Here is a 10,137-nt window from a genome sequence, read left to right as displayed (position 1 = left end):
GTTCGGCTTCCAGGGACAAAGAAGGCTGCCATCTCTCCCTCCTCTCTGCTGGCCAAACTCCTAGAGCCCCATGAAATTGGCCACTGCCTGCCAGCTCTTCACAGACGGGCTGGGACGGGCTGTGCAGGGGTGTCCAGGATCATGATTGAGGGGCCCTGGCAGGGAGGAGTGGAAAACAAGGCCTTGATTCCAAGCCCGAGTCATGCTTGTAAGCTCCTTGCTGCTTTCCAGTGGAGTGCGAATGCACACTGTCCTCGGCCAGGGTTCTGAGCTGGGCCAACCTTCCTGGGCAGGGCCCAGGGCAGTGTCTCCTTGGGGTGGTGCCCCCAATGCCCACAGGGAGGCAGGGCCACAGTGAGTCATAGGTGCGCGACGGCTCTGTCACTTGAAGGGCTCAGGGAGTAGCTCTGCTCTCCTTGTCTCTCACCCCCTACTTCTGCAGTCCTCATCCCATCTAGTCTGAAGCAGGGCCGAGCTGGGCTACAGTGCATCTGTCTTGAGCTGCAGAAACTTGACTCTTTAACTGGGACAGACAGTGCTGTCAAGATAAAGCTTCCAAGGATACAGCCTCTCCAGCACCTTAAATTTATCCAACAGACTTCTGCCAGTCTGTCTGAAATAACAGAGGTAAGTATTGTAGAACAGCAGAAAATGCCTTTCTCTACCCTTCTAGGTTCCCTGGCTGGGCTATGAGTTCAATTGATGTAAGCCAGATGAACAGGGAAAAACCATAGTTAATTACGCATGGGAGTCCCCCAAATTAGGAGCTTCCAAAAAGGGTCAGATGATTGAAGCTTTTATTTAGCATCCTGAGCGACTGAAAGGAATAGGGGCTTGGGGCTTCTTAAGGGTGGTGGTAACACAACCTTCATTCTCCTTTCTCATGATCTGAGTTTTTCTTCTCTGGTTGGTAAGATTCCCAGAGGGGATTCATGACCTTCGAGTTCCTTTGGGAGGATCTGTCTCTTGGCAGATAAGGGGAGCTCAGGGAAACGTCTGCCGGCATCTGCTTTTCCCCAAGAGCCCTCAGTTCAAAGTATTCAGCATACCAAAGCATCATGTTTTGGGGTGGCATTTCCTGAACTCCTTTGTTGTCATCCAATTTTAATTGTATCCAAGGTTGTTGAGTAAAGTTGGATTTGATGAAGAGGTAAAATACTATTGCAACGAGGGAAACATTTCTGGAGGTTCAGAGGTGTATTCTAAATGAATCATAGGCAAGTTCTAGCTTTCTCTCTCTCTCTCTCTCTTTCTCTCTCTCTCCTCCCTCTCCCTCTTTCTTTCTTTTTCTCTTTCTCTTTTCTTTTGCTCTGTAGCCCAGGCTGGAGTGCAGTGGCATGATCTCAACTCACTGCAACCTCCGCCTCCCTGATTCTAGCAATTCTTATGCCTCAGCCTCCCAAGTACCTGGGACTACAGGCATGCGCCACCATGTCTGGGTGATTTTTGTATTTTTAGTAGAGACAGGGTTTCACCATGTTAGCCAGGCTGGTCTCGAACTCCTCACCTCAAGTGATCCACCCACCTCAGCCTCCCAAAGTGCTGGGATTACAGGTGTGAACCACCGTGCCCGGCCTCTAGCTGCTTTCTTGAAGAAAGGGTCCTACAAAGTGTGGACACATCATTCCAGGTCCAGACCAAGATAGATTAATGGGTCCAGAAGCTACTGGCTTGAGCCGCTAAGTATTTCAACTTGCTACCTGTCATTCACTCACCTGCTGGCAGAACCTTGATAACTGGCAAAAACTGAACTCAATGGTTCTCTGAAGGGCAAAGCAAAGATTACTCTGCCCCTCACTGTTAAGAAGGCTATTCTGGCCAGAAGCAATAAGCATCTCTCTCTTTATTTTGGAAGCAGAGCAAGGTGTTTTTCACACAACCTCTGGACAAAGGAAATGCAGTATATCCCAGCATACTGGCAGGGATGTGGGCTTGGGAGACAGGGACAGCTAAGTGGGCATTTTAATGCTGCCACCTGCAAGCTGTGAGATTGGGTAAGGAAGTTATCCTTTCTGAGTCCCAGCCTCTGTAGTTGTAAGATGGAAATAGCAAAGTCCACTGCAAAAGTTTGTTGATTTCATATGGGAACATCCGAAAAGCTCCTAATTCTGTGCCTGCCATGGTGTTGGGTGCTGGGAAGTATTCTCTCTTTATTGGCATCAAAGATTCTCCATGGAGATGTGCAAGAGAAAGGAGGGCTTCACCATTTTCTTTGAGACGAGGTCTCACTCTGTCACCCAGGCTGGAGTGCAATGGCCCAATTTCGGCTCACTGCAACCTCCACCTCCAGGGTTCAAGTGATTCCCGTGCCTCAGCCTCCCGAGTAGCTGGGATTACAGGTGCACGCCACCACTCCCAGCTAACTTTTTTTTTGTATTTTTTGGTAGAGACAGTTTCACCATGTTGGGCAGGCTGGTCTCGAACTCCTGACCTCAAGTGATCCGCCCACCTCGGCCTCCCACAGTGCTAGGATTGCAGGTGTGAGCTACTGCGCCCGGCCCTTCGCAATGACTTTTTTTTAAACCTACCTAACTGTCCTCCCAACTTCCCAAGTGCCTCAAGCCGGGTAATGAGACATGCTTTCCCAAGTCCTTATCCAGCTTTGTGAAAATCATGGCTATGAGCACTAACCTCCCTAATGGAATTAGGTCTTCTTTCAGAAGTGCAAATTTTCCTAGGAGAAAAAGAATGTTGAGTTCCCGGCGCCACATAGGGATGCATGTCTGGGATGTGCTTTTCTAATCCCTGGAAGTGCCTGACTTCCTGAGAAGACTGAGCGGGGCTAGGGATAAAATGCTGATGGATGAGAGAGGAGATGGGGAAAGACAAGAAGTCAGAAAAGCGAGGCATAGGCCTCGGAAAATTGGCGTGGCTTTGTTCTCTGATGTCACACCATTTATTTGGTGGATGATAAACCTGATACATTTATAGTGGAATCTCTTCCCACACTTGCCGTTATACTTTATAAAGATTTTCTAAATGATCTCAGTGGAAATCCCAGTTTTACAAGGAGCCAAATTTTCACCATGTGATGCTATCTTGAAAAACATATGTCCACAGATATTCCTGGACATCAACTTTCAAAACCACTGTTTCTCTTTCTTAAACCATAGAAATATTTAGAAGAATTTTTAGAAACTTTTTTTTAGAAATATGCAAATGGTAAAAATGTATCAAATATTAAGATACTCAAAAGGAGCCAAAATAATGTAATGAATACACCCATGTAGCTGTTAACCAGTTTAATTTTATAGGGTTAAAAACAATAAATATAAAAATATTTTTCAGGCTGGGCGAGCTGGTTTATGCCTGTAATCATAACACTTTGGGAGGCCGAGGCAGGCAGATCACTTGAGTCCAGGAGTTCAAGACCAGCGGGTGACATAGGGAGACCCCATCTCTACAAAAAATTTAGAAGTTGCCAGGTGTGGTGGCACACACCTGCAGCCCCAGCTAGTCGGGAGGCTGAGGTGGGAAGATGGCTTGCACTCAGGAGGTGGAGGCTGCAGTGAGCCATGATCGATCGCTCCACCGCACTCCAGCCTGGGCAGCAGAGTGTGACCCTGTCTCAAAAAAAAAAAAAAAATTCCTGGAAGGCATATTGATGAAATAACAATACATAAAAAGGAAAGTAAGAGACTCCTGAACACAGACTTCAGGATGGTGGTTATGTTGAGTGGAAAAGCAAGGAAACAAAAAAGGATCACAGAGCTAGAGGGAATGTCCAGGATTTAGCCATCTTAGAGGGTGTCATGAATCAAAATCTGTTAGAAATTCTGCCTTCAAAATTCTATGAAGGCTTCCTCTAAAAGACTTAAAGCCCAGGTGAGGGAAAATTCTTGAGCTCTTCAAAAATCACAGGTCTAAGAAAAGACAATGAGGCCGGGCGCAGTGGCTCATGCCTGTAATCCCAGCACTTTGGGAGGCCAAGGCGGGCAGATCACCTGAGGTCAGGAGTTCGAGACCAGCCTGTGCAACATGGTGAAACCCTGTCTCTACTAAAAATACAAAAATTAGCTGGGGGCTGTGGTGCACGCCTGTAATCACAGCTACTTGGGAGGCTGAGGCAGGAGAATCGTTTGAACCCGGGAGGTGGAAGTTGCAGTGAGCCAAGATGGCACCACTGCTCTCCAGCCAGGGTGATAAGGCAAGACTCTGTCTCAAAAAAAACAAAAACAAAAACAAAAACAAAAAAAAAAACAATGAACTTTTTGGACAATATGCTTCGTATACTTCATTCACTGAGTATGCAATCTAGATTCACAAAGCTAGTTTTTAGGGTGACACTTTATTCAGTGGATATGCAACTTAGATTCCCAAAGCAATAGGCCAGCATTGGGACTGACTAGATGTAGCAAAATGACCCCAATTTTCTATACCATGGTTTAGGGACACAAAACCAGGGAACACTTAACCAGGCCTATTCTACTGAGGTGATCAAAGAAGAGTTAAACAAATCCAACCACAAGCACAAAATAAGGCCCATGTGAGCAGCGCACGGCACACATGTAACTTTATATTATAAATCATTTCCTCATCTTTTCAAAGGAAAGGAAGTTCTATAAAGTGATTGTATTTACTACACATCTGGTATCAGAGATATTCAAGATTGCTATAAAATGATTATTTATAACTCAATAGCTACTCTTGTTTACTACATAGATTACATCACCATCCCATATTGTTACATTAAATCAGCATTTTCCCCACTTTTACTGCATTTGTTATCAAGCCTGTGGCTCAGGCAAAAATGCCTTATAGAGAGCAGCCTAGAAGGTAATAAATAAGATGCACTTCTAATCTGCCCGGGGTTCGAAAGTTTATTCCAGCTGAGTCCACATGTAACCCAGAGGAGAAGCCCCTCTGTTTGTTCCCTTAGGCATTCTTCCCTCTTGGAATACATTTCATGGAAGGGCAGGGTAATATCATCTTAGGTACAGAGCTCTGTAGGAGTACAAAGTCCCCTATGGAGCTAAGGCAGTGAGAAGACTCTGGACTGGGCATTGGACAGTGCTGACGGAGTGGGCAGATTTTGTTCCTGTGGTCATTCAGCATCCACTCCTCCTTCTTTGGTAGTTGCATTCCAATTTGGGGGATGGAGGATAGAATTACTCCTCCCTTATGAGATGAGTTTGGAGGAGATTTTTACTCAAGGCTCCATGCCTTTCTCTGGTTAAGGGATATTCACTTGACACAAGCAAGACCAAGTGAGCTCTTCCTAACCCAGGAGCCTCTCTGGGATTTGAATCGCAATCCCTCCTTGTGTAGAGGAAGACAAGAAACAGAGTGATGAAAAGACAGAAAGCCATCAGAGTTCATTCATTCGAGTGGTGGTTCTTGGATAAGACTGCCCCCATATCCTAAAACCCCAAGAAAGCACCCGGTCCCTGTCCTCTGTAAGCCTGGTTCTAAAATCCTAGGAGCCCCCTCAAACTCTTCCAATAAATTCCCCTGTGACTTTGTGGTTAACTTAGCTAGACTCTCTGTCTATTACTTGCCATCAAAGAACTTGAAGCCTAAACCCTGGGGCTGCCACGCCTTAGCTGAGTGGTCTTGAAAACTCACTTCACTCAACCGTAAAACAAACAGGACACAACCTGTCCTATGGAGTTGATCACACAAATTGGCAAATAGGAAATTCCCAATCTGGCGAGCGATACGGATTGAGTTTACGCTGCTTCACACACTCTCTGGAGACTCCTTAAAGATGTATGTTGTATAAAGAATCAATTCCAACTGCAGAATGAATGCTGACGGGCACCATCAGCTCCTGCCCGTGTGTCTTCAACTCTCTCCCATTTGAAAAATCAATGAATCAGTAATAATATTGTCCCCTCCTTCCTGTAAAGGAAATCTGAGGTGAATCCCAAGGCTGCCATGTAAATTTCCTCATATTGTTGCTTTCCTTCCCCCTCTCCCGCCCCAAGCCTTTGAAAAAAATGATGGGCTGTGATCTGTGTCCTAGTAGCAGGAAGTCTGTCGGACCTGACTTTTGCTGACTCTTTCATCTCCCGGCAGCTCCAGGAAGCAAAAAAAAAAAAAAAAAGGTGGGGGAATCTGCTGCCATCACCCCCATCCAAACCAGGCTCAGGAAATTTTCCAGGGCCAGGCTGCCTTTGTGGAAGCTATGTAAGGACTGGAGAAACACATGTTCTCATGCAAACAAACCCCAAAACAAAACAAGGGATCCTGCCTTTGTACCTGGCCTGTCTCCAAAGGTGGTACATTATCTCCAAAGGTGGCACATTATCTCCAAAGGTGGCCACCATCATTTCCTTCTCTACCTATATGTGATTTCCTTCTCTATTGGCTCCATTCATCAAGAAGTAGAGGCGATTCCTGCTCTTCCTCTTTGAACTTGGGCCAGCCCTGTGATTTGCCTTGACCAACTGGACATGGAGGAAGTGATACTGTGCCGGTGCTTAGCCCGGCCTTTGAGAGGCCTGGCATCTTCAGCTCTCTCTCAGGAGAATACTTGTACCTGGATCTTCACTAGGGGTAAGTCCTTGTTCTCAATTTTAAACATTTATTTAGCCAACTAAGTGCTCTATTAATTCTAGTTGAAGGGGAGATGCAGAGACAGTGTTCTAGTTGCTAATGCTGTGTGAGAAAGCACCCCAGAAGGTCGTAGGTGAAACAACTATCTTAAGATGCTGGCTGATCGGGGCTGGGGCATTCAGAAGGGCCAAAGCAAGGGTGGCTTGTCCCTGCTCTATGGTTCTTGGATAACTCAAAGGGCTGGGGGCTGAGAGAGTGGAGGAAGGAGGACACACTTCCAGATGGCTTGCTTGTTCATGCACGTGGTTATGCACCGGGCAGGAACAGGGACAGCCAGAGGGCCAAGCTCAAACTGACAGCTAAAGAGCCCAGAGGGGCAGTCCTTGGGGGAGGCGGTGCCCACTGCCTGCCTTATAGACCCTATCCCTACCATCACCTTGACTTACTTTCCGCTATATGTTATTGGAGGGAGCAGTCCCTAGCCGTCCTAGATTCAAGGGAGAGGTATAGACCTCACCTCCCAAGGTGGAGTCAGTAACAAGGAACTGTGGGCCACATTTAAAACCATGACAGGCTAGTGAATGGCTTTCTGGGAGATTTATGGGTGAAGGGAGGAGGAGAGTCTTGAAGAAGCCCAGATTCAGTCATTCTAAGCGTTTGTCACAAATGGATCTATCATCTGGGTTTCAAATACAGCTCTCAGATGACTGCTCTTCAAGAGGCTGGGCACAGTGGCTCATATCTATAATCCTAGCACTTTGAGAGGCTAAGGCGGATGGATCAGCAGAGGTCAGGAGTTCGAGACCAGCCTGGCAAAAATGGTGAAACCCCATCTCTACTACAAATACAAAAATTAGCTGGGTGTGGTGGTGCACACCTGTAATCCCAGCTATTTGGGAGGCTGAGGCAGGAGAATTGCTTGAACCCAGGAGACAGAGGTTGCAGTCAGCAGAGATCACCACCGCTGCATTCCAGCCTGGGTGACAGAGTGAGACTCCATCTCAAAAAAATGAAACAAAAAACAAAACAAACAAACAAACAAAAAACAAAGACTGCCTTGTGTTTCCTTGCAGGCAGCCAGGGCAGAATGCGGTGTTCTCAAGACTTCCATGCTGGGTCATCCATACCTTGTTGGACTTGATAAGTATCGTAACCTAATGAAGGATGCCATTCTGTGCTCTGCAAGGCCTGGGGGAGCCCCAGTGGGAAGGGATCCAGATGGTGCTGGGCCTGGGCCAAAAGTGAAATGGGGGAGGATGGGTCCTTTCTCTCCTTTGTCCCTAACCTCCCCACTTCCTACTGCTGTCTGACTCAGAACCCTCATGAAAAACCCAACTTTTTACACTGATATTTCCCAGAGGCCTAATTGTGCAACAAGAAATAAAAACACAATTAGAGAACTGAGGTCCAGCAGGAAATTCATGTTACATAAATAAGACCTGGAGTGCGTAGGGGAGTGCCCCAGCTCTCAGCCTTGTTAGTATTGAAGGCTCCGAGCACACAGATCTGGGATCCTCTGATTTGGTGGATAACCCTTGTGAACAATAGTTCTCTGAAAAGGTATTTGGAGGAAAGAGACTTTATTCCTGTAAACAGTTTTCAAACTAGGGGAATGCAGCTTTCAGTGTAAAATGAAGGTGCTTTCCAGACAACAAAGGAGGGGCTGGGCTTTTATAGAGAAAGTTCCTGCCCTGTTCCCACTCAGGTCCACTTATGCAAATAAAGGATTCAAACTTGCTTAATCTGATTGGTTGATGCTTGCTGAGTTCTGATTTGTTGACACAGGTCATAGTCTATTGGTTGGTTCCGGCAACATAAACAAGAACAGGAAGCTATGAAAGTCCCAAAGTTAAGCAGATGTGGGTTTTCTGGGAACTCAAAAACATGTGTGACTTCTAGTCAGCAAGTTGCCGCTTGGCTCTAAATTGAATTTAGGTCCTGTTAGCCAGAGTGTGAACCTTGAGAGAGCCGGCCTTTCAAGGTTCACACTCTTCACATGGGCTGGAGAGATTCCTATCATAACTGATTTATCCATTCACCCATTGACAGGCACTTGGATTGCTTCCACCTTTAGCGTGTTGTGGATAACATCAACACTGCTACAAACATGGGTGGACAAAAGGCTAGTTCTCCTCAAACATGGTGTATGTAGCTGGAGGGAAAATGCCAAAAGCTGCATTATGAGAACCAGTAAAGTCAAAACTGGAAAGATGGATCAAAGTGTGATGTCTCCCTGAAGCCCCTCCTACTAGGCTTGAGGTGAAGGAGAAGCACAAGAAGAAAAGTGCCTCAGTGCTCCAACAACTTTTTCCAAAGAAGCCCTCTTTCTCATTTCTGACTTTAAACCTTTTAAAACTTTGATTGGCTTAGAGCTAAGGGTTGGAAAACATTGTCACTTCCCTCCTTTGCAAGTCTGTGTGGATAGTTCTATGTTATCTCCAAAGGTGGCCACCATCATTTCCTTCTCTCCCTATATGTGATTTCCTTCTCTATTGGCTCCATTCATCAAGAAGTAGAGGCAATTCCTGCTCTTCCTCTTTGAACTTGGGCCAGTCCTGTGATTTGCCTTGACCAATTGGACATGGAGGAAGTGATACTGTGCCGGTGCTTAGCCTGGCCTTTGAGAGGCCTGGCATCTTCAGCTCTCTCTCAGGAGAGAATGCAGCAGGCATGTAAGAAGGCTGATGAATCAGACCACCATATTATGAGGAAGCCCAAGCTAGCCACATGGAAAGGGCACACAAAGGAAAGCTGAGGAATGAAACCAACAGAAGCGTCAAGTCCCCAGCCATATGACCCAGTTAAGCCACCTTAGCTATGTGGTATTCCAGGTAAGGTTCCCTGCTATGTGGTATTCCAGGTAAGGTCCCAGACTTTAGTCATGGAGGTGAGCCATTCCCTCTGTGCCTTGTACAAATTTCTGAGCCAAATAATTTTGAGAAAATAAAAGACCTATTTTATACTGTGAAGTTTTGGTGCATCCTGTTATGCAGCAATAGATAACCTAGAGCAGTGGTCTAGCACTTCATTTTGGAATGTGGGAGTACTTAGTTTACTGTTTTATTCTTAGCCTTTTGAAACCTCAGCAGAAAATGAGACAAGTAAAATCCCATTTTAACATCCTGTTACATACATTTCAAGATCATCTGTGAAAATGTAGATGTGATGCTTTGTTAACCTTTAACAGCCTGTCTTAAAAGACACTACCATCGAGCAGAAGCCTCTAAAAACAGAATCTTTACAATCAGCAACAGGCTGGCTCCTGACACTTCGGGGGATGAGGCAAGAGTACGAATAGAGACCTACATACCACATGTTTAGATACTTAAAGGCTGTAAATCAAGCTAACGACCTATTAAATAAAATATGCTGTAGCTTGCTGCTTTCAAAAAAATACTGTCATGATGACCTTGAAGTCCAAGTTCAAATTTAGAATTCTCAACTGTCTGGAATTCCACAGTGGAATATGGTGGTGTGGGGAGAGCTAACCCTGGCTCCAGGCCTTTGTTCCATAGCTCACTCTCTCTTCTCTCATTCCTTTTGTGCTGTGGGAGGACTCATTCTCACCCACGTGGACACCCCAGCACAAACAACCAAACTCCAGTCACCAGCACACTCAGGGGTGTGATCCAGAAAGAG

General features: G+C 46.0%; 1 long non-coding RNA gene across 1 annotated transcript; it reads left to right on the top strand.

The window, feature by feature from the left end:
* Positions 1–380: 380 nt before the first annotated feature.
* Positions 381–9,282, top strand: LOC129524929 (uncharacterized). Its single transcript, XR_008668899.2, has 3 exons — positions 381–627; positions 6,325–6,498; positions 7,572–9,282. It is a non-coding gene; the product is annotated as an uncharacterized lncRNA (long non-coding RNA).
* Positions 9,283–10,137: the final 855 nt, after the last annotated feature.

The sequence above is a fragment of the Gorilla gorilla genome, chromosome 8 (genome assembly GCF_029281585.2).
Source record: "Gorilla gorilla gorilla isolate KB3781 chromosome 8, NHGRI_mGorGor1-v2.1_pri, whole genome shotgun sequence".
NCBI classification, from domain to species: Eukaryota; Metazoa; Chordata; class Mammalia; order Primates; family Hominidae; genus Gorilla; species Gorilla gorilla.
This window is presented reverse-complemented; position numbering and strand designations above follow the sequence as displayed.